The following is a 26,536-nucleotide window of genomic DNA, read 5'->3' as shown; positions in this document are numbered from 1 at the left end:
TTTCTCATGTTTTTGTTTAAATCTTAGATTTCTATCAACTTAATTCAGGGAATATATTTTAAACTGATATTTTTTAAGAAACTTCATATTAATGCTTTAAAATTGCCCAAATGAAGACCCTTTTGTGCTTTTAAATAAGGAATGATGGTTTCACATACAAGTCCATTTCATATACAGATTTTTCCAAAAATAGCTCATTTGTGGTATTATTAGCAGCTTTTTCCTTTAGTGAAAGTAGATATTTATTCATTAACATTGTGTAATTTTGTTTTTCAATCCCAGTAGGATTGTTTTTGTTTCAAAAAGAGAAAAATTACTTTCTATTATTGCTGCTTATTAGCTTGATTATTGTGGTACCCGATACATAGTTGTATAATACAGTTAAGAGCACCAGGCCATCATCAGAGTTACATAGGCATGTCTTTATAGAGATGCCTGAAAAGTTTATAGCCTTTTCCTGTTGGAATTTTATATTTCTGTAAACTTCAGAACTAGGTGCTCCCAAGAAAATAAAATTACAGAACAGCATGAAGTGAAAATAAAAACATGAGGTAAACTAGTCCACTTTAAGAAAAGAAAAAAATTAATGCCACTTGATGTAATATAGCTACATACTTTTATCCATATATATCATTACATAGTAAATGGTTTGTTGTTTTTTACATTTCTCCCCTTTCTAAGATTGACTTCTCCTATTATTGTTTTTGACCAAGTAAATGTATGCTCTTGTATCTATTTTAAGTAATGAACAGGAGAGTTAAATTTGAATTAAGATTTTTTTTCAACTCTGTATGTTAACTTCTACCTGCAGTGTAGATTTATTGCCTTGCATTTGTCAGCCGATAGACTATTACTTAAATGTTCTGTATTCTTTCAGAAATTGACTTTGTAGTAGTTGTGTAATTTTGCTTTTATTGTCCCATTTGATATGATGATATAGATTTATAGATGGATGATGGTATCACATTGATCACATTTAATGACATTTCTGTAGTCTCTTTTTGTTGACAGATATGCAGATGCACCATTATTTCACTTTTGGAGAGGTCTGAGTTTTGTGTTTGAATTTTTGTTTGATGGGTTTTTGTTTTTGTTTTTTGGCTCTCTCTCAAAGTGGCTTGGACTCGGAATTTCAAATGTGTTGCCGTCATTTGACCTCAAAAAGATCTGGGGTTTACGTGTGTACTGAACCATGCAGGGTGGACAGTTGAAAGTTACTTGCCTTGAAATAACCTTCTATGTGCTATGCAAAGTAGCAGTGTATCTGAGCTTTTGTGAGGAGTACTTTTGCATGTAACAAATCCCAGAGATGTAATCTGCAGGTTTTAAATTCTGTGCCCTGAATTTGTCCAGGACCTGAAGGTTGTATATACTGCAAGAACTCCTGCAAAGATTGCAGATTCTGTGCTCCTAATTGTAGTTGCTTATCTACATATTATCATACATCATTATTATATACAGTGGTCATCATTAAAATATGGACTTTTATCATTTTAAATCATTAGCATTGCTTTGGTATGAAAGATATCCTCTGTATGTTGTTGGAATTTGTGACCCCATTTAGCATGCACATTAAGTGTCAATGTACTGTACTGGGTACCAGTTTTAAATGACTGCATTATTAATTGGTGACCTAGTGTGAATTGTCATCTGCCTATGCTCAGATTATGTGTTGTGTTCACTGCTCTTCATAATACTTTGACGATAAAAGTTTTTAACTACTGTAAATGCAAACACTTGCATTATCTAATCTTCATGATACCTCTGTGAAGGATGTGAGCAGGGCTTCAAATATCTTCCTTCCCAGGATGAATAAAATGTTTGCCCTGGTGAATTGGGCTGTGAATCCCCTGCCTGCTCCTGTGGAGAAGAGGACAGAATAGCCCTGTTGCTGCTCCTTTAGAAGGAGGGAAAAGGAGAAAGAGGGAGTACAGTGGCTCAGGCATACTAGTCCATTTTTAGGAGGGGAGAGGATGAAAGAGACCAGAGTAGTTGGAGCTTTGACTTTTCAGAGGGTAATCAGGAGGGAGGAGCAGAGGGCCCAGGTGGAGAGGTTTATGATAGGTCAAGGACCTTCTGAATGTCCAGCAGTGGGGCAGTTGCAGCACAACAGAACCCTACAAAGAAGTAGCAGGAACCAAATTGATTTTTATTTATTTATTTTTGTTTGTTTGTTTGTTTTGGACAGGAGGGGCAGATTTAATTGTGAGCAGCATTGTGGTTTATTAATGACACTGAAGATGGGGCAATAGTAATTAAATTAGACTGGGTTTTGAGGGGACAAGTCATGACAGATTAGATGAGTGTTCTGGCAAATGAGTGTCAGAGACATTCTTCAAACCCTGTAGCAGACATGCCTAACCTGCGAAAAAAACGCAGAAATTGGGCTTGGTTTTGACTTAATTGGCTTGTGAGTTGCTTGTTGGCTACTTTTTGGCTTGTAGGTTTTGCTTGTTTTTTTGCTCCGCTCCTGGCAAACATGGGAAAGGGGGGGCAAAGAGAGGGAGAGAGTCACGGGTGCACAGCAGGCTCACCACATGCCCAGACTGCACGCTGGGGGGATCTAGTCATATAGAGTGTTGGGGTTCTTAGGGATTGGCTTGTTTTGGCCTTGTTTTGAAATGGGATTTGCTTGATTTTTGGCTTATTGTGAAAGTCGGGGTGCTTATTTACCACGTGAAAGTTGGCAGCTGTGCCCTGTAGTTGAGTATTCTCTCCTTTTTGAAGCTGGAGAAATTGAGAGAGGGTAAAGTTGTTCAAAACCACTGTAGTAGTTGATTTCAAAGCCATGATTAGAACACAGGAGTCTGACTTCAGTCTGATATTCATCCCACCATGCCATGCCATCATTCAGTATGTAGTATATGCTACCTGGAAGACATTTTTGGATTACTGTTGGTCAGGTGATACCCAGCTGTGTACTTCTCCGTCTCCGGAAGGGGCTTTTTAGTGATATAAAAAGCCAAGGTGGAGATATCGAGAGCCCCAGTTATTCAACCACATACATGCTTGCTGGGACTACTTATTATCTGCAAGTCTTTGCAGGATTTGAACCTGAAAGAGTAATGGTGACTGAAGGGAAGAGTCTGGTGTCGCTGTCTAGGTGCATGTAGTTTGATTTCATTAACTTTGTGTTTTACTGTTTCAAAATGTTATGGCTCTCGTGTGTGTGCGTGTAGATTTCTGTAACTGCTTTGCAGTTGGAATTTTATTATAGATATCACCCTTGAAAATGTTTTTGCTATTCTATTGGAAGATAACCAACTATACATGAATTCCCAGTATAGTGCTGTAACTAAGAGCATGAACGTGATCCTTAAATGTGTAATCACAGGAATATCAAGCAAGAGCTGGAAGCTGGTACTACCTTTGTATGTGGCATTTATGAGACTATTACTAGAATACTGTCTCCAGTTCTGGTGTCCACACTTAAAAAAAAAAATTATTTTTTTTAAGAACTGGGAAGGGTTCAGAAAAGAGCTACAAGAATGATTCAGGGTCTGGAAAATATGTTTGTAGTGAGAAACTACAGGAGCTCAGTAGTCTATTCAGCTTCAAGAAAAGATTAAGAGGTGACTTGAGCACAGTCTATAAATAACTACCATTGTAATTTACAGTATTGTTATAGCTGTCTTGGTCTCAGGATTAGAGAGACAATCTTGGGTCAGTGTGGCATGGCACGTCCTTCGTCTCGCCAGACTTAGCACTTCCCCTTTTGGTGTTGGTGGGTCCTCAGGTAATCAGCCCCACTCAGGGCAGGGTTTGCCTTCCCCCTTCTGTGCTCCTTTGGTCATATTTTCAGGATAGGCCTCAGCATCAGCCTGAGGGGGTGATCCTCCACCAAACAAAAAGGAAACAGTCTCATAAACACAAAAACTCAGGGGGGCACCTTTCGCTGTCTCCTCACTGGTGCAGGGTGTCGTCCTGCTGGTTGCCTTGGGGTGTCAGTCCTTCCCCTAGCAGGCACTCAGATTTGGCTATTTCCCATATGGGAAGGAGCACAGCCTCTCCTGGAGCAGCTTATTTCTCTGCTGCCACTAGCCTGGAAGGAGCTTGCTTCTCTCTCTTCCCCCTTTCTCTCACCAAAGGAGGGGTTTTAAATGGTCTCAGGCAGCCCTTAATTGGACTCGGGTGTCCCTAATTGACCTGAGGTAGCCCCTTCTCAGCTAGTAGGGAAGAGGGCCTTTAATATTCTAGGACTAATGTATCTGCCTTCCAGTGTGCAAGGTGCCAGCAGCAGCAGCAGCTGCAGGAGACACCACCCGCTAACCCCTCAGCCCAGCAAGATGCTCTCAGTCCACGTGGCTTCAGTATTTGCATGATACAAGTGTAGATCATTTTTTCTTCTGGTGTTCAGCTTATGTCTCATGAACAATGGAATGTTCAAACTCTCCACCATTTCTGATTTTCCTATCAGTAGGTAGGTTCAGTACATAGAATGTGATGATATTAAGTGGTCTTGCTCATTTGTGGATTTTTAGTGAGAATATGTGATCAGGGATTTCCATACAGTTCGGTGAGCTAATCTGAATTTGGTAAAGTCAGAGGATGTTTGTTCTAATTCATAGTACCAATACAGAAGCCTTTAAAAATCTCATTTTGGGTCAATCAGGAATTTAGAATCTTATTTTACAGTTGTTCCCTCAATCCCCCTCAATTTCTTAGATCTCAAAAATCCTTGGTTCCCTGAATTTCCATGCTTTATTGCCCACTCCACAAATCCTTGTGTCAAAAAGTCAGTCTTTTGGATAAGTAAGACTTGTTATAGCACCTTCTAGTGCCACTAATGCCATTCTTGGACCCACCAAAAGAGTTGCTGGCAAAATAATGAAAGGCACTCTCTCTCCAACAGCTAAGCATACTGTTAGTATGCTACAGCCACCATCAGAGCAAATGATCAATCTAGGATCTTTATATCCGTGGGGTAGTACATGTAATGCTGTTGGATTGCTGAGTTAGCCCATAACTCACCTGCTTGCTTAGAAGAGGAAAGGTGGGGGCCTCCATTATTTAAAAATAAGCTTTCATGGAGAAAATGTTTCAGAAAACATGCATGTAGGTTTACAGAAAAGGGGGTAGTTCTATTCTTGACTCAAAAACTTTGCCATTCAATATAAATAATTTGTTTACTTTGATAAACTTTTTCGTAAGAGGCTTGCAGTGCTAGCAACTCTAAGTGTGTTGGAAATAGGCACTGTATGAATCTTTCCGCACCATTCTGCCACTGCATATAGGTCTTGAACTATAACATGATCTTGCTCTTGCAGCTCTCTGCTAGGAGAGAGTGACAATCATGAAAAATGTTTTTGGAGATTTTGTAATGTGGGCTAATGTCCATTAAGAATTCTGCCTAAAATTTAAAGGAAAAGGAGGCAATATCAATAAACTAAGATATATAAAGCAGGGTTGCTAAATAGTTAGGAAAATAGTGTTTCCTAGCCTTTCTATTTATAAACACCTGGTTTCTGCCTGGACACTAACTGGTCTTACATTTTCTTTATAGTATATTCCTGAAGAGTTAGTAGTTGAAACATTGTTATCAAACCTTTAGCCTTTCAGCATATTTGTTTTAATGAGAATGGAAAAAATCTTCCTTGTACACCAACACATTACTCTTCTCCCTACATCTTTTGTTTTTCATATTCATTTTGAGTCTTTATAGTTTCCATCACTTGTTTTATTCATGAGGTAATGTTTTGAGGTTTCACTTAAAGGTTGAAAATACTTTGAAGTTACTTGTAAAATTCAAACTTCTAATGAAGAGGGGCTTACTTGATTTATTTGATATGCTTTCTACTGATTTGCCCAGAAGAGGGCTTTACAGGAAAACAGAGCTCATATTTGTTGTGCCTCTTAGACTAACATCTGCCTTCAGATAATCTTTCCATGTTTGAAATTCCATCTTATTTTTATCTTAAAATTAAAAATGGTGTGAAGTAACAATATATCGTAAACTGAGAAATTTTGTACCATTCAAGTTCTGGGGCAGATTTTTTTATTTAATTAAGAAAAGTTCATATTGATCTGTTAAGTTTTCAGGTTGTGATTTGTGAATAGTCAGAAGGGAGATTTAAAAAATAACCTTAAGGTAGTTATTTGAACAGTGAACTGAAGGGTATTATACCAAATGAACGTTAGTGGCTCATAGAGGTATTCCTCTTCCACCAAACTTGATACTTTAATTGTCTTTATTACTAAAGTAAAAGTATTAGAGAGCAATGTTATCCTTTTCTGCTTTCTACAGCCAATTCTTTAAAATCTTGTCACTTCTAAGATGTGTATTTTTAAATCAGAATATAAAAATAAAAGATTCTCAAGCTCTGGAAAAATGTCTGGGGGGAGAAAATAGTGACTAAGAGCTCTTCTGCTTCCACAAGTGGAACTGAAACCAACAGATCAAGGTCAGTGCAGCGTTTCTCAAACTGGGGTCCATGAGAGTACTCCAGGGGGTCTGCAGGCCCTGCTGATCAACTCCTCCCTCTCTCTCCCAGCGCCTCTTGCACGCCGGGGAACAGCTGTTCAGCAGCATGCAGGAGGTGCTGGGAAGGAGTGGGAAGGGGGTGCACTCAGGGAAGTGGGTGGAATCATGTCCGGGGCCACCAAGGATCAGCTCCTCTCCCTTCCTCCCAGCACCTCCTGCATGCTGCAGAACAGCTGTTCCCCGGTGTGCAGGAGGATGGGGTGCACTTGGGGGATGGGGTGGAAAGAGGTGGGGAACAGGAGGAGCAGGGGTGGAGCAGGGGGAGGAAGAGGTGGGGTGGGGGTGGAGCCTTGGGGGAAGAGGGGTGGTGGAGGTGGGGCCTGGGGCTGAGCAGGGGACTTGGGGTCCGCAAAAAAATTTAAATCAAAATGGGGGTCCTCGGGTTGCTAAAGTTTTTGAGAACCACTGGGTTCGTGCAAGCTCCACAGGATGCTCTCTCCTTTTTCCTAGATCCTGCAGAATCTCTGCAGCAATCTAAATCCACAGATTGGGAGCTGGTGAGCGAAGTAGCCAGCTACACAACATGGCATACTTCTGTGCAAAATGGTTCAGGTAATTGCAGACTGAGTTTGAGGTTCTTCCTTTGGACTGTGAATCCGGCTCCATGAGGAGCCATTCTGTCAGGAGACTACAGAGAGCTGAACATAGACTACATTGGATTGCCTTGACTTAGTTGGATAATGAGAAATCTGTGCGTTTAGGCCATGACACAACACAGGAAACTCCTCTATGCCAGAGAAACCAAAGTTGGGGGAATAATGGGTCTTAAATTAGTATCTTCAATAACCTTTTAACAAATATATATTATAGTACTTTATTTTTTTCTGCGTGTTGTATTTTTAATTCACGAATTGAACAACTTTAAGTACAACTTGCAATAATCTGAGGTTTTTTGTCTTGTATGATCTGGAATTGCTTATTATTCACAATTCTAATCATAGGTTTCTTCTTAAACATGGGTACTGCTAACATAGAAATATAAAAGTAGAAGGCAGGAAACTGGTTCACTAATGCCAGTTTCTTTTTTCCTCCTACCCCAACCACCGTATTTCTCAAGTCTAGGAAAGAAAAATATCAGCATTTTGTATTCAATTAATATCATATATTTTGCATCAGTCGTTGAATACACAATATAAATGTCATAAGCGGTGCTTGCGTGCGCGCTCGCGCTCTCTCTCTCTCTCTTTTTCTCACATATATATAATATATATATCCCCAAATAGTGACAGAAGAGTTTCCAGGCTACCAGGGCTGTCCCTAGGGAGGTGTGGGGCCCGGGACATAGGTGCGAGTTGCTGTCTGCTGGGGGGAACTCCCCCCAGTTCTGCCCAGGTCCTGCCCTCACTCCACCCATTCCCCAAGGCCCCTGCCCCGTCTCTTCCCCGCCCAGTTCCACCCCCTCCACCGAGCACGCTGCACCCTTGCTCCCTCCCCCCCAGTGCCTCCTAATGCCGCGAAACAGTTGATCAGCTGTAGGCACCGGGAGGAAGGGGAAGGGCTGATCAGTGGGGCCTGTCGGCAGGCCGGAGGTGCTGGGGGGAGTGGGAGGTTGGTAGGGGTGGCTCCTCCCTGCCTGCCTCCCCTCCCGCTTCCTCGGGAAGCACGGGGACCCCCAAAGCGCAGAGCTCGGGGCGGTTGCCCCCATTCGTCATACCCTAGGGATAACTTTGCAGGCTACCACTGATCACTGTGGCCTCTCCTGAAAATGGGGAAATATACATCCTCTTGTCGTTGCCCCTGCACTGAATTTTGCTGCTGCAGTTTTGTTCAAACTACCTTACACCTCTAGGACACTCATCATATTGCACCATATTTCTGAAAACCCAGAGCATCCAAGATTTGGCTGTGGGATTTCAGAAGTACAATGTAGTTTAGGACATAAATACCTGGGGTAAAATGTACATCTCTGACTCTCCCCTACCACAGATGCAGGGCCGGCTCTAGGCACCAGCTAAGGAAGCTGGTGCCTAGGGCAGCAAATCAGAAGGGGCGGCACTTCAGCCATTCTTGGGGTGGCACTACTTCCTCAGCGGCACTTCTGCGGCAACTGTTTGGGTTTTTTTTGTTTGTTTGTTTTTTGCTTCACTGCTTGGGGCGGCAAAAAAGGTAGATCTGGCACTGCACAGATGCGGAGGAATGGACAACAAAGCTAATTTTAGGTGTTCAGTGTTGATGATTTTTTTGCCCCAGACAGATATCTGGGCATTTCCAATACTGTTATTTTAGGTGAATATTCACACCATCCCTAACCATAAGAGATTGTGTATGTAGATTTATGCTACATGATCCAAACAGATGATCCCTGCTGAGTGTACCAAAGGAAGGCCGGATGTCCAAAGTCCCTCCCACTGTGCCATGAAGGAAATTGCTTCCCAAGTCCAAGCAAAAAATCACAACAGTTATGCATTTTCTATCCAGACTCACTAGCACATTGTCATGGGTAGATTTGACAATTATTGCAGAACTAAATTGTACTAAAAACTCTCCTCATCTTCTAACCAGTTCAAGATTAAATAAGTTAGTTTTGCATGTGAAATACAAGAATTTATTTACCCTTAAAAATTGGGAGTATCCGGAGATGTATGCTAATTTTATATCAGATTATTTTTAATAGTTTATTCAGATATTCCAGTTTCAAAGCAACGAGCATAGTGTACAACTTTCTACATGAAAGTAAGATTACCTAAATATTAGAGAGCAGAGGTGGGGTTAAAATTGTTTTACATTTAACTGTAATAAAAGTTCAAACCATTTTTGTATAGTTTTTTTTTATTATGAGCAAACTGGTTTAATGTATGCATTTGTCACTGATTTCAGAAGGACATTTAAACAATAATGAGTAGTTATAAAAAGAATACTGAAGGAAATATATCAGAAGGATTTTGATTTCTGTAAACCAAAGTCAGCTCAAGTACTCAGAACAGCAAACCTCTTGAAAACCCAAGAAAATGTCTTTTAATTCATAAGAAATCATATATTTAAAAATTCTAAAATCAAACAAATCATTTTAGGATCTTATGTTATAAACTCAGCTATTTCTAAAATATTTTACAGATGATAATGTAGTCCTATAAATAGTGAAAATTCAAAACGATAAAACTATGTAAACTAAATTTTGTATGGATAATTGTACTGCTATGTAAGATATTTTATTCCCATTTTTTTAAAAAAAGACTAAAATTCCAAAGCATAAATTGTGCTATTTATGTTCATTAAATGTGGTTTGAGTCTTATCTCAGGGACATCTTACCTAACTATATATCTAATGTTGTTCAGTAAATGAGGAGAGTATTGATTGGCATATGCTGCTTAAATCGATCTTCCTGACAGCCAGAATTACAGTAATCTGTCAGTATTGATGACTGTCTTTCAAGCTTTGATAGCCTCTCCCTCGCTTATCATGTCTTGCCTTACTTGTATTTGAAGTGCATTTTCTTGCAACCTCTAGTTTTGTCAGGGTAGGTACTTGATAGTGTTTTTTGTCCCTTGAGTCCAATTTATTGGCTTGATCATGCAATTAGCTTTAAAATGCAACACTGGGGAGCAAGATTAGGCAGTGTTCTGAGTAACAACTGGACCTTAAGGGTAGTACAAGCTTGTTCTCAGACATCATCTATTAGTAACCTGTTGAAAGAATAGAATTTTTTTGCAATGAATAATTCCAGAGCATCACTTTAAATGCCTTGATTTTAACCACTAGAGACCACTGATTGAACCAGCATTTGTGATTGTTTTTTAAACTCTTATCTTGGTGTTTGTCACATAAACACTTCAAATAACTGCAATAGCTGTGTTGGGGATGTATGTATCAAGCATATGTGTATTTTTGTAAGGACACATAAGTACTTTACTTCACTTTCTTCATTGCGTATTTCTTTCTTCAGAACAAAGGATATTAGAATGGTAACAGTAAGTGAAATTATCAAAAGCTAAAAATTCTGCCCCTCCCCAAACTCAAAAATGCTGACTTTTTTTCACAAGCTTTTGTTTCTTTTCATTAGCTAGATCAGTATTAGTTTAGTATAACAATTTTAGCATCAAAAACACAGGTTGTCAATAATTGTTGCTGAATTAGTAACACAGCTTTGTTATCAATTCTTCTGTTATCCAGTTTCAGGAGACATGTTGGAAAGAGATGAAAGAGCCAAATATAAATGAGGCAAAAGTGACCTGTCTGTGCTAGCATAATTTGCCGCTCATAAAGCTGTATTATGAAACTCTTTCAAGGTGGGCTACTGGCATCACTGGTCACTTTCTATTACAGAAAAAAATATTTCAGAGCCACATGTCAGGAGAATTTCTGTTAAAACAGAATTTCTGTGGAGTGCCCTGAAAAGCAGTAAGGTAGTTCTGAATCCTATTGTTCTCTGGGACCCCCATACAAGTTCTGGAATTATAACTGCATATATAGGCTTAATAGTGAGGAGTTAGTGCTTGCCTTGGAGAGGTCTCATTTATACCTGTTAGTCTCTCACTCCTGTTTTAAAGCCTGAAATTTAAATATACTGTTCTTGAACTCGGTGGCATAATCAATATTTAATTACACCATTGTAAAATATACTTGAAATGGTTTTATAAAAACAAATATGGGATTTTCTCTTGCTGTAAGACAAGATGACTAATTCAATCTTATGAAGTATGATCTCATCGTAGCTAGCAGGAAATTACAGTTTTTGTTGATACCTGTTTAACCTCATTAATTTAACGTTTTGGGGTAACAAAAGCCTTCTGTTTCAAGTTTTAACATTCTTGTCCTTTTTAAATGTTATAGCTTGTACAAACATCCCTGATGCCTCCCAGAAGTTCTCCAACAAAACCGGGGAAAACTAGGCTTGATATTCCTGATATTTCTAAGGTTTAAAACAAACCCAATCAGAATGTAAAAATAAAAAATGGAAAAAAAAAAAAAAAAAGAGGCCTTCTTTTACACATCATAGAGAAGCAAAATACAGTATAAATATTGATTTAATCCTTTGCAGGTCATCTTCATCAGCAATAATAGATGTGGACTTCACATACAATTCAAATATGGATTAATATGGTAAAAATTAGAAAAGTTATGGATATGCAAAAGATGTGTGTGTCCTGTTTTGTATGATTCTATGAGTCATGGCTTTTTTTTTTGTTTTTTACAAGCAAAATTAACAGACAGCAGTCTGGTAGAATATAACAGTGGTTTCAGAAGTAGGGGCAGCTCTAGGCACCAGCAAAGCAAGCAGGTGCTTGGGGCAGAAAATTACCAGGGGCAGCATAATGCTGGGGCCCCAGCTCCGACCTGAGGCAGCGTCTTGGGCTGGATCCTGACTGCCCCGGGGGGCGGTAACCAGCCTGTTGCTCTGATTGGGTGCTCTGATTGGCTGTGCGGCAGGGCAGGAGAAGCCAGCTCAGTGGGGAGTGTGTCCCCGTCGCTCTCCCACGGGCAGCGGCCACACCCCCTCAGGTGGGAGCCGGTAGCACGGCCCTGCCCCGGCCGCAGAGTGCATGAGGTGGCGGCAGAACATAGTGGCTGGGCGGGAACATAATGGCTGCGGGCTCCTCCTCAGTTTGTCCCCGCCGCCGCCTCCTATCTGGGAAGGGGAGGGCTGAGCCGAACTTATGTGCTCTCTCTCGGCAGGAGTCCGAGAAGATGGCCAGGGCCAAGGCAAGAATGAGCGGGGCCGGGATCCAGCAGCAGCCCCAACCGCCAGCGTTGGGAGTGTTGGTGGCGGGAGATGAGTCCTCGGACAGTGAGGGGGGAGCATGAGGGCCCCCAGAAACTCGTCCAGAAAGTGTCCACCACAGGCCATATCTGCTGCAAGGTAAGAGCCGGGCTGGGCAGGATGGTCCCCAGGATACCTGGGGAGCTTCTGCCTGTTGGAGCCCCAGAGGCTGCCGCATACCTCCCCAGCCCCGCACAGCGCGCCGGTGCCTGGGGTCTCCTCCTGCCTCCCCCCTGCAGGGGGCAAGTGACCGGGCAGAGAGGGACAGCATCTAGCCAGCCAGCCCAGCGCCTCTTCTTTGGCCGAAGCCCAGCCCCGGAGCTCTCTCTATTGCATGCCCCTCAGGCTCAGAGTTCCAGCTGGGCGGCCTCAGCTCTGGGAAAATGCCAGGCAGGGCTGGGTCCAGTGTGTGTCCCAGCTCGTAGGGAGCACTCTCGCCCCAATGACTAGTGCCTTACCTACGGCCAAGTACAGTAGTGCGATAGGAGACGTGAAAAATATCGTGTCACGCTGTGACATGGTCACTCAATTTGAACATGCGTAATTGTGTTAATGTTACGGGTTATTGATTGATTAAATCAGGAATCATGATTACTTGTGTGTACTGTACCACCATATCGGTGCCATTTGTGCCAACTCCGTGTCGCATCAGTGCCAGTGGTTATAGGGCTAAATTTCCCGGACAGAAACGAAAACGACTTTCCGGTGCTGCCTACCGGCAACAAAGAGAGAAATAGCAAAAAGAATTAGAAAAACTATCTCGTACTTCATATAAGTATTTTTAAAAAGTCGACAATCAAGGACAAAGCTCCAAACAATGCATTAAAAGTGATTATTCATCAACTGATGAAGACCAATCGAACCAAAGATTATCTTTATCAACTGATAAAGATGAACAACAGTCCGACCAAAGATTATCTTCACTAACTGAGAAAGACGAACAATCACAATCCATCCAAAGGTTTACTACTTCAGCTGAAGAGTCCAGAAACAAAGAACTGTTATCCAAATGTAAAACTGAAGTACAATTATTGGAAGGTGGAGAGACTGACATAGGATCGGATCCAAGTACATGGCCAACAATAATTACTGATGCAATGCAAATGATTACTGTGAAAAATGGTCCTTCAAAACTAGATCCTACATTTGAGTATCCATTAAATGAGTCGAATCGTCGATTTATGTCATCCAGTATGAAGAAAAAAATGAAAAATGGGGAACAAATTAATAGATTGTGGTTAGTATATTCACAGACCAAAGATGTAGTTTTGGGGTTTTTTTCTGCAAACTGTTCTGTAACTTGGACATTCTTCTAGCAACTGCAAGTTTTAATGACTGGTGAAATTTGCATCAGCTTTTGAAAGAACATGAAACATCAAAAAATCATTTACACTCATTGACAAATTGGATTGAGCTGTCAAACAGATTACGTTCCGGTACAACAATCGATTGCGGTACAGCAATGTCTGTTAAATTCAGAAATTCTACGTAGTCAAGCTATGTTGGAACGTTTACTGGCAATCATTAATTTCCTAGCCAAACAGTATCTTGCATTCTGTGGATCCTCAGATATTTTATATGAGAATAACAATGGAAATTTCTTGAAATTGGTTGAGTTATTGGCAAAATTTTGATAGTGTTTTGGCTGAGCATGTATGAAGAGTGAAAGATGGACAGATTCACACCCATTATTTGGGTAAAAATACACAAAATGAGAATACAATTAATTTCTAATGGAGTGCGTAATGAAATTTTATCGGATTTGAAACATGCCAAATATTACTCAATTATAGTTGATTGTACTCAAGATCTGAGCAAAACCAAGCAAATGTCAATAGTTTTACGATTTGTGAAAATTGATGAAAATGCAGAAGTGAAAATTTGTGAACGCTTTCTAGAATTTATACCAGTGAACGAAACTACTGGGAAAGCCCTCTCAGATGTAATTCTACAGAGACTGGAACACTATGGAATACCTTTAGAAAATATGTGGCCAAGGGTACGATAACGGCTCAAACATGCGAGGACGACATGCAGGTGTACAGCAAAGAATATTGAATTTAAATCGAGCTTTTTTCGTTCCTTGCCATGCGCATTCGCTCAATCTGGTTGTCAGTGATGCTGCCAAATCATCTAAAGATGCCGTTTCGTATTTTACCACAGTGCAAGCAGTTTACAACTTTTTTAGTGGTTCCACACACTGTTGGGCAGTCTTGAAGAAGCATCTTGAACAAAAACTCACACACAAACCTCTAAGTCAAACGAGATGGGAAAGTAGGATAGACGCAATTAGACCATTCCGATGTTCATCAGGAGAGATTTACGATGCACTATTCGAAATAAGCCAGGACTTGTCGTATGATCCTTTATTTCGACATGAAGCTGAAACATTGGCTCAGAAAATGATGCAGTTTTAATTTTCATGTTGCACAGTTATTTGGCATAATATTCTAAATCAAATTAATTTGACCAGCAAAGTTATGCAGGATATAACCATAGACATATCCGAGGCAAAGACGATTTTGAGTAAAACGCTGGAATATTTAAAAAAATACCATTCAGATGAAGGATTTGACGATACGGTCAAAGAAGCAACAACAATAGCAAATTATCTTGATTTGGAACCAACGTTTACACCTCAACAATTCATTTGTTCTCGAAAAAAACAAGACAGTTTTGTTATGAGGCTCATGATGATCCTATTCTCGATCCAAAAGAAAGGTTTAAAGTTAAATGTTTCTATTGTATTTTGGATGTAGCTATAATTTCCACTGAAGAAAGATTTTATCAGTTGCATGGTCATTGTGAAACTTTTGAATTTATATACAGTATTAGAAACATTAAAAATCAGTTTTCCAAAGAAGACCTCATGAAGCACTGCCAAGACCTACATTTAGCGCTCAGTACTGATAACACTGCTGACATATGTATGCAGTAGAATTGTATGATGAATTAATAGCTTTATCTGAGCTAATAAGTCCTAAAACTTCTCCTCTAAAAGTATTAGAATTTATAGCAAGAAATTATTTTTTCACTCCAAACCCTGCTATAGCATTCCGCATTCTTTTAACATTACTAGTATCAGTGGCTTCTGGTGAGCGCAGTTTCTCAAAACTGAAATTACCAAAAAATTATTTGAGGTCCACCATGTCTCAAAATCATTTGTCAGGACTCTCATTAATTTCAGTTGAAAGTACCATTGCAAAAAATTTAGATTTCACTGAATTATTAAAGGTCTATGCAAGTATAAAAACCAGAAAAATTCAGTTCATATAAATTCTTTTAATTTATGAGAAACGGGGCGCACTGGAAGACACGAACTTTTTTCATTACAGTGTGTAGTTAAACTCAAATTGTTTGTAATTGTGATTTTTTAAAAATTAAATGAGTACACTAGTAGGAAATTTGTTTTATTTCACTAACTACAAATTCTTTTTTCATTTTTTTTTATTTTAAACAGTCAAAAAAAAATTGCAAAGTGCAAATGTGTAAAAGCCAAAAAAAGGGGGGGGGGCAGGGGGAAGGAGTGCAGCCAAAAATTTTTTTGCTTGGGGTGGCAAAAAATCTAGAGCCGGCCCTGTTCAAAAGAGTTGGTTGAGAATATTGTCAAATCTATTTCTGCATGTGTTTACATATGGTCATCAAAACAGTTAGATCATACTATCCTGCACCAGCTGAGAGATTTAAAAATATATATTACTAAGAAATCTGGAAAAAAGGTAGTATCTACATGCCCACTTGTCTTCTGTGTTTTGCAACTGTTAAGGAAAAAAAAACTATATATCTAAACCTGTGTGTGTGTGCGTGCGTGCATGTAACTATTTAGAGAGAGATTTGTTGATGTAACAGTGCTGATTAAGTGATCAGGCCATCCTGAAGTGGTACCAGTAAAACCATATACACACCATTGTGTATTATGCCACGTATTTTACAGAAAAACTCAAGAAGTCATTATAAAACAAGTATTAAAAATCAGTTTTGCAATAATTGGGAATTACCATATAAGACTCAGGAGATCATGAATCCTAATCTTGGCCCTGCTAATAAAATTAATACCCAATACATTTTTAGACTCTTTTTAGGAATACTTTAAAAATATTTTAATTGCTGATTAATTCCATCTGACAAATATGGGTCACAAATTTATCTCTTTCCTTCTGAATGTTTCTCCTCTCAAACATATAAGAATGCAGGCTATTAAAAATCTTTTAATTTCCATTTGACAAGCCACAGTTACCATCCATCTGTTCTTGCCAATTGTGAAAAAGGTTCAATTTTCAGCAAAGCCATGCATTTCACAGAAGCTATGTGAAGTGAAATTTCACAGGGGACATGATGGATCCTGATTCTTAGTGATAAACCTTTAGGGCCAGCAGGGTTGGCATATGGTTCAGCATGATATGAAGGCTTTGGTTCCCTGGCTTTACTTCTTTGGCGTGGAGCAGATAAAACCCGGCTGTTGAGTATTGTTTCACTGGACACCAATCATGGGCAGCAGGAACTGCCCATTTAACTCTCTGTGGGAAGGAAGCCCAGACACTGTTCACAATAGTACTATTGTAGGGTTACAAACTGCTCTGAACAGCTTGACAGCACAGGGAAGGAGGGGTAAAAGGCTTGCTTTGCTAATTGCTGCTCAAAATAAGGAAGGGGAAAATAGCTGAGAACTGATACTTATTTCAAGGTGTTTTGCATAAAAGAACTTTGTTACAAAAATCAAACAGAAATGGCATAATTACACAGCTGCCTTTACATAATTTCATGCTTAATACTTGATGATCTAATACCTGCACAAGAGTTTGCCTGTGAAAGGAAAAATATTTTCTTCTCCTGTGATGGGAGAAGCAAAAGCATGAAGAAAATATAGTCGATTGGACTTAGTAACAAAATTTCTCTTGTTAGAAGTTTACTTATTCTGTACTGGTGTTGTATTGAAAACAGTTAATTCATTTATGTGTGTATAAATGTAATATTATTTCTACTGGGCACTTTGGCATATTTTCAGTATTTCTAATTTAGTTCTATAAAGTCCTATCCTTTTTAGTGGTGTCTTCACAGGAAACTTTTTAATACTTTTCTTCTTGTCCCTGTCTGTCTGTATATATGTACAATATAAGCTTATACTTCTGATGATATGAAAACATTTGAACTCTACATTCATGTTAGAGCCACAGGGTAAACAGTCAGTTTGCTTCCAGACAGTTAACCTTAGCTAAAAATGTAGTCTCTGCAAAGAGTACAAGATTTACATCAGTGATCCAATCCTACTGTTACCAAGCAAAATCTTTAAGGATTTTTTGAAAAGAAAAACAGGGTAGAGTGAAGATCATTTCACATACATAAGCTTCACACAGATAAAGTGCAAGGAGTTTGGGGAGATGAAATTCACCTCTCCGTATCTAGAATCAGGGTATCGGGCGGCAGCGCACCCCCCCATTCTATCTACACCAGCCTCTGGAGTAGAGAAGCAATTGCAATCCCTCTGCACTGCCTGTGCAGTGTAGTGATTAGAGCAACTGGATCCTTTTAAAAAGAAAAGGAGTACTTGTGGCACCTTAGAGACTAACAAATTTATTTGAGCATAAGCTTTCGTGAGCTACAGCTCACTTCATCGGATGCATGCAGTGGAAAATACAATAGGGAGATTTTATATACACAGAGAACATGAAACAGTGCGTGTTACCATACACACTGTAACAAGAGTGATCAGGTAAGGTGAGCTGTTACCAGCAGGAGAGCGGGGGGGGCGGAGAAAAACCTTTTGTAGTGATAATCAAGGTGGGCCATTTCCAGCAGTTGACAAGAATGTCTGAGGAACAGGGGTGGGGGAGGAATAAACATGGGGAAATAGTTTTACTTTGTGTAATGACCCATCCACTCCCAGTCTTTATTCAAGCCTAAGTTAATTGTATTCAGTTTGCAAATTAATTCCAATTCGGCAGTCTCTCATTGGAGTCTGTTTTTGAAGGTTTCTTTGTTGAAGAATTGCCACTTTTAGGTCTGTAAATGAGTGATCAAAGAGATTGAAGTGTTCTCCAACTGGTTTTTGAACGTTCTGCTTCTTGACGTCTAATTTGTGTCCATTTATTCTTTTACGTAGAGACTTTCCAGTTTGACCAATGTACATGGCAGAGGGGCATTGCTGGCACATGATGGCATATATCACATTGGTAGATGTGCAGGTGAACGAGCCTCTGATAGTATGGCTGATGTGATTAGGCCCTATGATGGTGTCCCCTGAATAGATATGTGGACACAGTTGGCAATAGGCTGTGTTGCAAGGATAGGTTCCTGGGTTAGTGTTTTTGTTGTGTGGTTGCTGGTGAGTATTTGCTTCAGGTTGGGGGGCTGTCTGTAAGCAAGGACAGGCCTGTCTCCCAAGATCTGTGAGAGTGATGGGTCGTCCTTCAGGATAGGTTGTAGATCCTTGATGATGCGTTGGAGAGGTTTTAGTTGGGGGCTGAAGGTGACAGCTAGTGGCGTTCTGTTATTTTCTTTGTTGGGCCTGTCCTGTAGTAGGTGACTTTTGGGTACTCTTCTGGCTCTGTCAGTCTGTTTCTTCACTTCAGCAGGTGGGTATTGTAGGTGTAAGAATGCTTGATAGAGATCTTGTAGGTGTTTGTCTCTGTCTGAGGAGTTGGAGCAAATGCGGTTGTATCGTAGAGCTTGGCTGTAGGCAATAGATCATGTGGTGTGGTCTGGATGAAAGCTGGAGGTATGTAGGTAAGCATAGCAGTCAGTAGGTTTCCAGTATAGGGTGGTGTTTATGTGACCATCGCTTATTAGCACAATAGTGTCCAGGAAGTGGATCTCTTGTGTAGACTGGTCCAGGCTGAGGTTGATGGTGGGATAGAAATTGTTGAAATCATGGTGGAATTCCTCAGGGGCTTCTTTTCCATAGGTCCAGATGATGAAGATGTCATCAGTGTAGTGCAAGTAGAGTAAGGGCATTAGGGGACGAGAGCTGACGAAGCATTGTTCTAAGTCAGCCATAAAAATGTTGGCTTACTGTGGGGCCATGTGGGTACCCATAGCAGTGCCGCTGATTTGAAGGTATACATTGTCCCCAAATGTGAAATAGTTATGGGTGAGGACAAAGTCACAAAGTTCAGCCACCAGTTTAAGCATCAGTCTACTGGCCTGCCCCATCCCTGTCCTCCAGAGCTGCTTCTGTGGGTCTCACATAGACATCCCACAAAGACAGGCAAGAGGCTGCCTGTGTGCAGACACTGTGCCTGCTTTTGCCAGCATAAGTCCCAAAGAGGAGCTTATGTGGTGCTAGTTCTAATAATTAACACATACTGTCCTATAGTCACACTGATCCCTATATTGAAGTCTTTAATAAGACAGATTCTACTCAAGTCAAAATAGGAAATTTGCCTGAATAAGGACTTCAGGACTGGACCATTTTTATCCAAGTCTATCTCACTGTTTTGTTTTCACCTCCTATAGTCTGTTACTAAAATACGAACTTTGAAGTGTCTATAAACACAACCATTAGTGTCTCAACCTCTCTACTCATGAATTTAATCGGTAGTCCATTATAGACATGAGAAATTGGTCTTTGTGGTATGGAGATCCAATGGCGAGTATACCAAAAATGGGAATCCTCAGCTATGCAAGATTTATAGAATGAGAAACCTAGAACCAGCAAACTATAGTAAAATTTAGAGTTTCTACTAACATGATTTAGTAAATATGCCCCTGCTGTATTTCAAAAAGATAATTCATTGAATGCCCATTCTTCCTCTTACTGTAGAGTAGATTATATTTAAGTCAAGATTAATGGATAGATTTTAATGTTAAAATCCAGTCTCTGAGCCTGTCATTCCCTAGAGGCATATAGTGCATTAGTTTAAGCCAGTATGCTGCTTATCATAGATACTATGACACTGTCTTAAATGACAGTTTACTGTACTTTGTTACTGCGTACTCTCGTAATAAAATCACTATTTTGTGTTCTTGATAATTACAATATTAAGTAGAAACTTAATTTGATTACTGCACATTTAGATACAGATAGCTCTTAAGTAATTGCCCACTGTAAAATTTCTGATATTTATTTTTTTTAGGTCTGTCAGTGTCTAAGTTTAATACTAACTCCAGATGCTTGCTTTATTTGTTAGCTGAACTAAAACATCTTTGTGCTGAAAAGAACTCTACATTTTTTTTTCCGTGCAAGTAATCTCTCTTATCCCTTAGCTTTTCTCACTTGAAACCCATGTTTGTTTTAAAAATATTTAAGAACAGAATTGGTTGATGTTTGCATTTTTTCTGTGAGCTTAATAAAATTACTTCAGAATTCTAAAGGGTAGAAGTATTGTTTTACATTGTTGCTGAATCAATGGCTATTTTTTTACTGCAAAATTGACAGAACTGGTGCTTAAAATGTTTGCAATTTTTGTTACCTCAGGAACTGACCAAATCAACAGTTAAGTATATTGAATATATTCTTATTTTAATATTTATATAAAATTTTATACAACTTTGATGTTTTGTTATTTAATACTCTGAAAATATTAATTACAAATTTAAGTCCACAGGAGTGACCCTAAATCCTCAATTTAGAATTCTCCATAGATACAGTTAATCTGTTAAAATGTTTTCATATGAACTTTAGAAGAGAATGAGTTGTAGCTTGCTGCAGTTTTTCTGACATTTTTTCATTTAGTAATTGAGTGTTGTAAGTGGTTAAGTATGGTCCAAATTTTATCCTACCCAGCTTGTATTAATGTGCCTACACTCACACTGCCTTAGCACCTGTTATGGATTTTGAGTCATCTGGCAGCCCGTGAGACTTAGATAAAGAAGTACCAGGTGTCCTGCTTGTCTCTTAATTGAGACGCATTGTAAACAATATAGACTTGGCAATATGGTTATAGGGATGGATTAAAGCTCAGCTTTGTCTGCTCTGACAAGTCACTGCTTTTCCTTCATGGAAGATATCATAAACCACTGAAGAATTTAGTGATAAAATCTGATGGAACAACATAAAAAATAAACACTGTGCCCCAACCTGTACTATATCTAGAGTGTTTCTAGAAGGATTGTACAACAGTATATTAAATATACTGTACTGCTGCTGATGCGTGCTCCATTTACAGTTTCTGACAAAAATATAGCACTTGTGGCAAGTACTTACTTTGTATAAGTGAACACTCCTCCTATTAAGCCTAAGTTCATGTAAAATGAATGTATATGTTAAGAAAATGTCTATCAATATATTATTTGTCAATAAATCAGATAATTATAATATCATTTCCTTGGAAAAGCCCAATGCAGGGGTGGCCAACCTGAGCCGGAATTTACCAATGTATATTGCCAAAGAGCCACACTAATGTGTCAGCAGCCCGCCATCAGCTCCCCCAACTCCAACCTGCAGCGCCTCCTGCCCGCCGGCAGCCCCACCAATCAGTGCCTCTCACTCCCTCCCCACACCTCTCACCCACTGCGATCAGTTGTTACGCGGTGTGCAGGAGGCTCTGGTGGGGAGGGGGGAAGAGCGAGGGCATGGCAGGCTTGGGGGAAGAGGTGGAGTGGGAACAGGGACTGGGACAGAGCAGCGGGTTGAGCACTGAGTACTCCCCAGCACATTGGAAAGTTAGCATCTATAGCTCCAGCCCTGGAGTCAGTGCCTATGCAACACGCTGCATATTAACCTATAAAGAGCCACATGCAGCTCTGGAGCCACAGGTTGGCCACCCCTGGTCCAATGGATATAACTTTATTTACACTGTGCTTGTTTTGCAGTATTTTCAACCTTTTACATCGTTAGCTTACTATCCTTGTTGTGACCTCATGGCCTCCTATAGCTAAAAGGAAATAAGTGACCCCCCCCCCCCCGCAATGGCAGATGTGCATTTTGTTATATTATAGGTCTCATAAAGGCTTTTTAAAGTAATTGAAAATAAATTGAACTCCTTTTTTGGAACAAAAAGTAACAATTAGGTGTCCTCTTCTTTCTTGACAATTCCCTATTTGGGAGTGGTGAGTTTCATAGCCTTCTTCCAAAATTCATGATCGTATGCCAGGCTGTCATGCAGATTGATCAGTCTGAGGTCTGGTGATATCCTTTCCGCGTACCGAGACTTTGGTCTCTCGCTTGGTCATCTTCCATCCATGATCATTGCAATAGCCGTCCTGTCAGTCTAGCTCTCAGGTCTCCACTAAATATGCCCATACCAACATAGCCTAGCCTCCCGCAACTTGTCTTCAATTGGAGCTACCTGTATTAAACCCTTTACAGCCTCATTTCATTTGTTCTCACATAGTGTCCAACTATTTGACCATCTCAACATCTTCATTTTTGTCTCAGTGTGTACTAGTTTCTTTTCTAGTGGCTGGCCAAGTCTCTGTTCCATACATTAGAATGGGTGCATTACAGTTTTAAACATTCTGTCTTTTAAATTTATTGATATCATTTGTCACAAAGAACTGGGGTCAGCTCCTGGTATTTCTACCAAGCAGCTTTAGAATGATGCCAGGCATTGTTCAGGAGGGCACCATTGATCCTGGGTATTTAAGTTATTTTGCTTTTCTAAGCTACCTGCCTGTGATCTCCTTTATGATGAATCCTTCTCCCCCAGTTATCATAGCCTTGGTCGTACCAGCGTTCACTCTGTCCAGCCTGCTCAAAATTATGTTTCCATAATTCAGAGTTGACTGACAAGGACTCAGTCTTCTGCACCTATCACTAAAACATCAGCAAACAGCATGTTTCCAGGTAGCTCCCTTCATATATTCTCATTTATTACATCCGTGACAACTGCAAACAAAAAGGCATTTAACTCTTACCCTTAATGCAGGCCAGTGTTTACTGGAAATTCTCTACTATAGTCCCAGTTAGTTCTGACTACAGTAGTCACTCCATCATATCCTGAAGAAGACAAACTTCACCAAACTAATTCTGTTGGTGTGTGATCACATACCTTCTCCATATCCGCAAAGACCATGTCAAGTTGCTGTCTTTCCTTTGAATTTTTTATAAGGATTTATGTACAAATGTGGCATCAGCTATGCTCCTTCCCACCATAAATCCATGTCGACCCATCCAAATTTCAATTATTCCACGCAGACACTTTTCAGTAATTGTCTCCCATGTTTTCATAACATGTGACATCAGCTTAATTGGGCAATAATTAGAACAGTCTAATATTTCCTTTGTTAAAAAATAGCCACTCCAAAGCTTTTATGCCATTCATCCAACATTTTCTTTTTCTTAAGAATATCATTGAAGAAATTTGTAAAATACTTGATGCCTTCCCAATGACTTCAGCACATCTGGCCCAGATGCTTTCTCCTTTTTCATTTTCCTAAGGTATAATTAACATGTTTTGATTTAAAAAAAAAAAAAGTAAATGAGCCAACATAAAAAATTAGTAATATTGGAACTGATATTTAACCACATAGGTGAAAGCTATCATATATATTACTTTATCCTCGGGGAGGCATACTTACATTTTCCTGGAGGTTACATCAGAGAGCATCTCCTGATACTAGCAGCCTTTAATTATAGAAGATTTACACCAAAGGCTAACTTGTTTATATCAGTAGTGCGCCTACCTGATACTATGTGATACTGTTTAATATTCAGTTGTTTTATAGAGTTTTTATTCTTGGATAATTTTGTTTTACATGTGAATGTTTTATTAAAACATGAGATATTTAGGTTAATGAATACAGATGCTTATATAATATGCACATTTATTTTTAAGATCTTTTTGGATAACTTATTTAATATATTTTGTAGCATTTTAAATAGAATATTTATAAAATGTGGATAAGAGAAATTGACCATCAGCCAACATTGAATTCTCTGTGTTTTTTTGCTCAGCTCTCAAAGACTTTAAGGCTAGAAGGGACCATCTGATCATCTAGTCTGACTTCCTGCATATTGCAGACCATAGAACCTCACCTATCACCTCCTGTAATAGATCCCTAACCTCTGGCTGAGGTACATGACATAAGGAAAGAAATTATTGCATGTTATGGCAAAGCTATTGTCCCCAATACTGCAAGCTCAGTTCATGTGGAAAAAACATAGCACTATAAAATTATTAAACCTTTGACCGTCACTGTCCAGTGTGGTCAAGACAAGATTTCTTGTCTGAAAGTGAGTTTCTACTCTGATGATTGATCCATTTGAAAATAGGGTGGTCTTACTCCATAGATTGACTCCTTATGTGCTTGCATTAGTGACAAAATTACCTTTTTACTTCTGTCAGCATTTCAGAGCTGGCACACAAAAATGGGAGAATGAATTGGATTCTATTTTATGCATCAGCAGAGTTGTTAATAACTTTCAGTTGCAGATACAGATTCTCCACTCAGTTACAGTACATCTGTGCAGCCCCACAGAAAACACAGATACACAATGCAGAATTTGTCATACACATTTTCATTAATGGTTAAAGATAAGCAGAAAAGAACCCAGCTTGACTTTCAGATGCCAGATTGATTTGAGTTAGCAGGAGTGGCAGTTAGGGGGAAAATACTTCTTTATTTGTAAACTGTGCAAATTAGATCTGGAAATCCTTGCAGAACAAATAGGGAATGCCATAATGCCTCTTCAACAGAATCACTTTTCAGAATACAGAAGACCTTCACCTATGCATCTCAGTGTGTTTGGTTGATACTGGTCACCCACCCACAGATGAAATGGTTTTAGTTGTAGAGCTTCCAACACTGGATCAGTAGCTGTCCATCCTACATCTTTAATTCTCAGAGCCAATAAGGAGCACAAATTCCAATGACTCAGTGACTTCAGCTGTTTTGACAGCCGCTGGCCAATCCTCTCTTTCAGAGAGAGATTTCTCACATCGAGAAATATTTATTAAATTTTTTGTCTTGGCTTCCTTCAAGAGACAAATTCTATTATGGCAATGTTTTTCCACGATCCTCCACAGAAATCTTTACCTACTACAAAAGTCTTGTCCTGTTTCCATATGGACTCATCCTTATCCCCTTGACCGTAAAAATCACAACTTACTTGGGGGAATCTATCCAAAAATATCTGTCACCACCGTCATTCTCAGGGCCCCAAATTGTAGTATATCTTCTGTTTAATAACTGCCTCTGTGCTTCTTGCTGCCTCTTCCGAGCCAGGGAGCAAAAAGCCAAAACTCTGATCCCCAACATATGCTGCCAGTAAACCAACAGGGTGATCTTTTTCTTTTCTTTGACTTGTGATGTCAAATAGCAGTTTTAGCAGGTTGTTTAATTATATTCGCTGTACACTGTCAATACTGTAAACTTGTTTCTAGCCGTAAAGTAGGCAAATATGACTCCCAAGACTCATGAGGAGCAGATATGTTGATGAAGAAGGTGCCATTTCTCATAGTTGCTCTTCTAACTGTAACCATGCTTTATAGAAATTGACTTTATGCAGTTAAAAGAAATTCTAAATGCCTATATCACACTGTTTGGAGTGGCTCACAACCTCAGGGCAAACACTCCAAACTGGTAGTGTTCTGTAATTAGATTTCACCAAGCCAGTAACACATGTGAATTCCTAGATTACTTTAACAGTTTTACCATAGAGACACAGACTGTCCCCTTAGACTCTCCAGTCTATCTTGCCACCCAGACAAACTGGACTTAGTGATAAATGGTCAGTTACACCAAAAATCATACCACATCCATATTGCTTCTGGTACCAAGAGACCTGTCATTTACCCCAGATCAACTGATACTCTAGATCAGTGGTTCTTAACCTTTACTGCAGCCTGAACCCCTTTGGTTCTCAAAATATGTTCTCACCCCCCTTATCAAAAATCAAAATATGTTCTCGCCCCCCTTATCAAAAATTGTTGAAGTAGGTCAGTTCTTTAAACCTGTTTGTATATTACAGTAATCGTTAAAAATGTATAATGTTAATAAATACATAGGTTTGATGAAACAAAGTAGTTGTACTTACGTGCCTGTGCTTAATTTGTGTTTTCAATTATTTACCTTCTAAAAAAATCTGGCATGTCTCGCACCCCCAGGCAGTGTGTGCACCCCAGGTTAAGAAACACTGCTCTAGATCCTATACCAAAGACAATGCATAAAGCCAATCCTGTAATTGACTGTCTAAAAGTTTATTAACTAGGAAGAAGGAATGAGTTATTTACAAGTTAAAGCAAGCAAACATAAACACAAAAATGAGTTACCATCTAAATCCTAAGAGTTGTAGTGATCCGTCTATTCAAAGTGTCTTTCGGGGCAGACCCAGGAGGGTGAGGAGTTTAGAGCACTGGTTCTCAACTTACTTACCATTGTGAACAACAGACGCAGCAATCCGTGTTATGTGGGCCACATCCACACAATATATATACTACTGTATGGCCCTGTGGTTGTCACATGGGCTACAGCTGTG

General features: G+C 39.5%; 1 protein-coding gene and 1 long non-coding RNA gene across 6 annotated transcripts in view; both read left to right on the top strand.

Annotated features, from left to right (window-relative positions):
- Positions 1-26,536, top strand: part of RALGAPA1 (Ral GTPase activating protein catalytic subunit alpha 1) — a 238,597-nt gene that overhangs the window by 187,722 nt on the left and 24,339 nt on the right. The window lies entirely within an intron of this gene.
- On the top strand, positions 5-26,081 carry LOC144265960 (uncharacterized). Of its 2 annotated transcripts, none has more exons than XR_013346395.1 (5): positions 5-6,401; positions 6,932-7,033; positions 11,461-11,522; positions 12,096-12,279; positions 24,014-26,081. It is a non-coding gene; the product is annotated as an uncharacterized LOC144265960 (long non-coding RNA). The 2 variants fall into 2 exon arrangements; XR_013346394.1 differs by lacking the exon at positions 24,014-26,081 and adding an exon at positions 12,867-15,584.

This window comes from Eretmochelys imbricata, chromosome 6, assembly GCF_965152235.1.
Source record: "Eretmochelys imbricata isolate rEreImb1 chromosome 6, rEreImb1.hap1, whole genome shotgun sequence".
Lineage (NCBI taxonomy): Eukaryota > Metazoa > Chordata > Testudines > Cheloniidae > Eretmochelys > Eretmochelys imbricata.
This window is presented reverse-complemented; position numbering and strand designations above follow the sequence as displayed.